General features: G+C 44.7%; 1 pseudogene; it reads right to left on the minus strand.

The window, feature by feature from the left end:
* LOC112069017 (roundabout homolog 2-like) overlaps positions 1-6,825 on the minus strand; it is a 99,617-nt pseudogene that overhangs the window by 67,985 nt on the left and 24,807 nt on the right.

Consider the following 6,825-nt stretch of genomic DNA (forward strand, 5'->3'; position numbering starts at 1 on the left):
TCCAGCCTCTGGTCTAACCTGCTTAGTTGCTTGTGTGTACTCTCCAGCCTGCTGGTCTAACCTGCGTAGTCGCTGTGTGTACTCTCCAGCCTACTGGTCTACCTGCGTAGTTGCTGTGTGTACTCTCCAGCCTCTGGTCTAACCTGCGTAGTCGCTGTGGTGTACTCTCCAGGCCTGCTGGTCTAGACCTGCGTGGGTTGCTGTGTGTACTCTCGCGCCTACTGGCTCTACCTGCGTAGTTGCTGTGTGTACTCTCCAGCCTACTGGTCTACACCTGCCGTAGTCGCTGTGTGTACATCTCCAGCCTGCTGGTCTACACCTGCGTGTTGCTGTGTGGTTACTTCCAGCCCTACTGGTCTAACTGCGTAGTCGCTGGTGTGGTACTGTGTGTACTCTCCAGCCTGCTGGTCTAACCTGCGTAGTCGCTGTGTGTACTCTCCAGCCTGCTGGTCTAACCTGCGTAGTCGCTGTGTGTACTCTTCAGCCTGCTGGTCTAACCTGCGTAGTCGCTGTGTGTACTCTCCAGCCTGCTGGTCTAACCTGTGTAGTCGCTGTGTGTACTCTCCAGCCTGCTGGTCTAACCTGCGTAGTTGCTGAGCCCCTTCCTCTTCTTCCTCCTCCAGTACAGCCAGATACTGAAGCCCATGAGGATAACCCAGCAGGCCCCTCCGATCCCCGCTATGAACGCTGGCTGCTTCACCACGTCTGTGATCTGCTCCGTGATGCTGTTGTTCCTGTTCCCACTTATGATCACGTCACGGAAGTCCTTACCTGGGGCGGGAGGGACAGGGGGGACAAGGCGGACAGGGGGGACAGGGGGATAGGAGGGACAGGGGGGACAGTGTGAGGGTGTGTATGCCAGGTTGTTTGTTGAAGCAGTGAAAAAGGTTTTAGCATTATAATAAACCATTTTGTTATTACAATTGCTAGCCGGCTGGGGACAATAGCAGCACCATAATAGTCCCCACATATTCACTAAGAGCTCAATTCTTCCTCAAGATATGCCTTCAACCTCCATGGGAGATGTACAGGAAAATGTGAATTTCATGCACAGACCTGTAGTTAGGATTGAGTTCCAGGTGTAGATATGGTAAGATACAGAGGCAACACCAGCCTCTCGTCAATAACAGCTAACATATTGACTGAGAGAGTAGAACATGGCTGTGGTGGGTGTGCTGTGAACGTGCAGACAGAGAGAGAGGGGAGGGAGGCTAAATCCTACAAGCTGATGGCAACCCCTCAGGTGATCCTGCTGTTTGCTTAGCTCAGACTCTAATTCACTTCAATAAAATAGACCGTGTGAGATGAGAGGCACACCCTGCTACGTATCGATCTACCAATCGAAGCTCACTCTGACTTGTCTGCCTGACACTAAAAGAGTTGGTTCTCAGAAGAGCACACATGACAATATATCTGCAATCTTTGGCTTGGAGAACTGTGAGAGGGATTATAGGAGTGACATTGGGGAAAAAAACACTATACTACAGGCCAAGCCATCGGTTATTGGTCATTTCAGTCCCTGGTCCATATAAATTACACAGACCTACACCACAGCTGGCTACACATAACAATAACAGAGCTACACCACAGCCTGGCTACACATAACAATAACAGACCTACACCACAGCCTGGCTACACATAACAATAACAAGAACCCACCCTACACCACAGCCTGTGCTACACATAACAATAACAGACCTACACCACAGCCTGGCTACACATAACAATAACAGACCTACACCACCAGCCTGGCTACACATAACAATAACAGAACTACACCACAGCCTGGCTACACATAACAATAACAGACCTACACCACAGCCTGGCTACACATAACAATAACAGACCTACACCACAGCCTGGCTACACATAACAATAACAGACTACACCACAGCCTGGCTACACATCAATAACAGACCTACACCACAGCCGGGCTACACATAACAATAACAGACCTACACCACAGCCTGGCTACACATAACAATAACAGACCTACACCAACGCCTGGCTACACATAACAATAACAGACCTACACCACCAGCCTGGCTACACATAAACAATAACAGACCTACCACCACAGCCTGGCTACACATAACAATAACAGACCTACACCACAGCCTGGACACATAACAAATACAGACCTACACCACAGCCTGGCTACACATAACAATAACAGACCTACACCACAGCCTGGCTACACATAACAATAACAGACCTACACCACAGCCTGGCTACACATTAACAATAAACAAGACCTTACACCACAGACCTGGCTACACATAACAATAACAGACCTACACCACAGCCTGGGCCTACAACATCAAAATAACAGACGTATGATTTAAATACAATCAGTCTGACTGATCACTCATGTCACATGCTCTCTAATTGTAAATACTTTTGCCCCAATCAGTGATAATATTGATAATTTAAATAAGCATTCTTTATTCCCTGTCTGGTGGCCATGTTAATTGAGGGATTGTTTTTTCCAATAAAAAAAACGATATCCTTCAAAAACTAAATGGACTTTTCTGTAATTATGGATGAGTAGTCAATGAGACACTTTTACATTCCTCAATCATTTGTGTGATAATGCCCTCGAGGCCGGTGTTTGGAGGATATATTGGCACAGGTGTTGTTAGGCTCAAACACCGGCTTCGAGGGCATTATCACTTTTTATATAACGGGTTGCCAACATATTCAAATATGATGTGAACATATTTTCATTAAACATTTATTTTTGATACATTTATTCATACTATTTCATCGTTCCATAAGAAATAGTCCCGACACAAATCTAGGGTTGCTAACCAAGTCGGCTGGTTGTTCGTTCTATCGGTTTGGTTGCCAGAGACGTGACCAGTCGTTAAGTATTTTTGTTCTGTATCTAAATTATGGACGTGACCCAGTCGTTAAGTATTTTTGTTCTGTATCTACATTATGGACGTGACCCAGTCGTTAAGTATTTTTGTTCTGTATCTACAGTATGGACAGACCCAGTCGTTAAGTATTTTTGTTCTGTATCTACAGTATGGACGTGACCCAGTCGTTAAGTATTTTTGTTCTGTATCTACAGTATTGACGTGACCCAGTCGTTAAGTATTTTTGTTCTGTATCTAACAGTATGGACTGACCCAGTCGTTAAGTATTTTTTTTCTGTATCTACAGTATGGACGTGACCCAGTCGTTAAGTATTTTTGTTTCTGTATCTACATTATGGACGTGACCCAGTCGTTAAGTATTTTTGTTCTGTATCTACAGTATGGACGTGACCCAGTCGTTAAGTATTTTTTGTTCTGTATCTACAGTATGGACGTGACCCAGTCGTTAAGTATTTTGTTCGTATCTACATTATGGACGTGACCCAGTCGTTAAGTATTTTTGTTCTGTATCTACAGTATGGGACGTGACCCAGTCGTTAAGTATTTTTGTTCTGTATTCTACAGTATGGACGTGACCCAGTCGTTAATATTTTTTGTTCTGATATCTACATATGACGTGACCCAGTCGTTAAGTATTTTTGTTCTGTATCTACATTATGGACGTGACCCAGTCGTTAAGTATTTTTGTTCTGTATCTACAGTATGGACGTGACCCAGTCGTTAAGTATTTTTGTTCTGATCTACAGTATGGACGAGACCCAGTCGTTAAGTATTTTTGTTCTGTATCTACAGTATGGACGTGACCCAGTCGTTCGTTCTAAACGTTCTATTGCCATAACTGGATGACAAGTTCTAGCTAGCCAACTACAGCAAACGTTCTAGCTAGCCAACTACAGCAACGTTCTAAGCTAGCCAAAACTAGCGAGACTACAGCAACGTTCTAGCGAGCCAACTACAAGCAACGTTCTAGCGAAGCCAACTACAGCAACGTTCTAGCTAGCCAACTCAGCAACGTTCTACGAGCCAACACAAGCAACGTTCTAGCTAGCCAACTACAGCAACGTTCTAGCGAGCCAACTACAGCAACGTTCTAGCTAGCCAACTACAGCAACGTTCTAGCTAGCCAACTACAGCAACGTTCTAGCGAGCCAACTACAGCAACGTTCTAGCGAGCCAACTACAGCAACGTTCTAGCTAGCCAACTAGGGCTAACTTACAGTCACGTCAAACAGTGCAGCCAGAATAACAAGTAGCTGCATTTGTTTAAGCTATTTTCTAGTGACAGTTATTTGGATACATCCATAACAATGTGCTATTGATGAGTGATTTCACCTGGCATAGAAAATGTGATCTCTCCTCAGGACACTGTTGTTCAGAGGAGCTAGTCAACAACACAGCCAACAACACAGCGAACACAATCACTTCAAACTGAAGCTGGAAAGACTGCAAACTAACTGCACTTCATTTAACCTGTTTTCTATTGACATTTATTTGTATATATCCATACAAATGATGCTGATTCATGATTTAGACTGAAAAAAGCTACCTGCCTGTCTGTCTCGTCCCGACTCTTGACATATTCATTACTGTGACAGCTGGAGATCAAATTTGAATATAGAACAATGTTGGAAATGTCAGAGAGACATCGGAACATTTTTTTTTACATTTTCATATAAAATGACATACCAAAATCGAACTGCCTGTAACTCAGGACCTGAAGCAAGGATACGCATATTCTTGATACCATTTGAAAGGAAACACTTTGAAGTTTGTAGAAATGTGAAATGAATGTAGGAGAATATAACACATTAGCTCTGGTAAAAGATAATATGAAGAAAAAAACATGCATTTTCTTATATTTTTTTATGTTTTAATCATCTTTGAAATGCAAGAGAAAGGCCATTATATGACTTAGGAGTCTAGGTGCAAGTTAGATTTTGGCAACTAGATGGCAGCAGTGTATAAGCAAAGTTTTCCACGGATCCAATGAACCATTGCATTACTGTTCAAAATGTTGTATCAAGTCTGCCCAAATGTAAATAAAGGTAAAATAAAAAAAATAAAAAAAATGTGCACCGTCCGGAAAGCGGTTTTAACCAATCAGCACTCAGGATTAGACCCACCCGTTGTATAATCTACCATAACGCCCCCTTTCGTGTGTTTCCCTTCCCATTCCACTCCCCCTGCGTCTCTTACCAATGACAATAGGCTGAGGTTCACTCTTGACCCCCACCCCTGCGCTGGTGCTGGCAGCCACCTCTACCCGATACAGCACCCCCACCTGAAGCCCCCCCACAACCACCGACCGGATGGCTGCATCCACCGTCTTATTCACGTGGAAGCGTGTCTCATTCCCCAGGCACCAGATCTGAAGAGAGGGAGAGAGACAGAGGAAGAGAGAGCATAACATCCTGTCACAGTGGGGTCAGGTTGAGTATTATATTGATTCTGATGGCCTCTCAGTAAGCCAGAGTCATCAGGTTACATCCAGTCTATCTTCTCACAGTAACCTGCCTTGTACTCCTGGATGATGCCGTTCTGGTGTTCTGGAGGAGGGGGGTCCCAGGAGATGCTGATGGAGGTGCTGTTCTGGTTGCCCACCATCAAGACTGTAACCTGCAGGGGAGGGGCACTGGGAGCTGGGGTTGAGGGGAGACAGATGGGGGGGCGGAGAAAACAATAGATGGTCAGGGAAGAGGGAGAGGGGCAGAGCATTCCATTCTCCGTTACACACACAACCTCACAAACACGCACGCACGCACACATGCTCATCTTCATTGTGTGTAGTTGTTAGCAGGTGGAAGACACAGGTGGCTGTGGGGAGAGCAGCAGCTCATTAGAAGGGGATTTACATGGAGAACAGGCAGGTCTGACACGTCCATCTTTAACATTTCACTATGATTAAATATCCCAGGCCTGCGCCTGCTCCGACACAGAGGGATTTACACACAGAATACTGCTATTGATTTTCAGAGTAAGACCCAGGCAGAGTCAGACAAGCACCCTCAGTCAAGCTAAGACTCCTCCATTGACTCAGCCAGGGTGACATGTGGGTCAACAGGCTTATAGGAGGAGCCGTACAGCAGTGCAGCCATACATGAGGAACATTTGAATAAATTTATTTTGAGGAGAATTGAAACATGGGGCTAGGTAAACATATTGACTGGTTTCATCGCTCAGCCAAGTGGAACTAAAGCCAGTGGGGTAGAGAGCAGGGGGGAGGCTCTAAAGTGAGGCACAGCTCTATAGATGGGGTGTGTACATGGCCTGAGAGACAGAACCCAGAGCCCACAGTAGACACCAGCCCCTGAGAGACAGAGCCCAGAGCCCACAGCAGACACCAGCTCCTGAGAGACAGAGCCCACAGCAGACACCAGCCCATTACAGCTATAGAACTGTCCATATTGTACAGCATGTACAGCTATAGAAACTGATCCATATGTAACAGCATGTACAGCTATAGAACTGTCCATATGTAACAGCATGTACAGCTATAGAACTGCCATATGTAACAGCATGTACAACTATAGAACTGCCCATATGTAACAGCATGTACAGCTATAGAACTGTCCATATGTAACAGCATGTACAGATATAGAACTGTCCATATGTAACAGCATGTACAGCTATAGAACTGTCCATATGTAACAGCATGTACAGCTATAAACTGTCCTATGTAACAGCATGTACAGCTATAGAACTGACCATATTGTAACAGCATGTACAACTATAGAACTGCCCATATGTAACATCATGTACAGCTATAGAACTGCCCATATGTAACAGCATGTACAGCTATAGAACTGCCCATATTGTAACAGCATGTACAGATATAGAACTGTCCATATGTAACAGCATGTACAGCTATAGAACTGCCCATATGTAACAGCATGTACAACTATAGAACTGCCCATATGTAACATCATGTACAGCTATAGAACTG

Source organism: Salvelinus sp. IW2-2015, unplaced genomic scaffold (genome assembly GCF_002910315.2).
Source record: "Salvelinus sp. IW2-2015 unplaced genomic scaffold, ASM291031v2 Un_scaffold849, whole genome shotgun sequence".
Classification (NCBI taxonomy): domain Eukaryota; kingdom Metazoa; phylum Chordata; class Actinopteri; order Salmoniformes; family Salmonidae; genus Salvelinus; species Salvelinus sp. IW2-2015.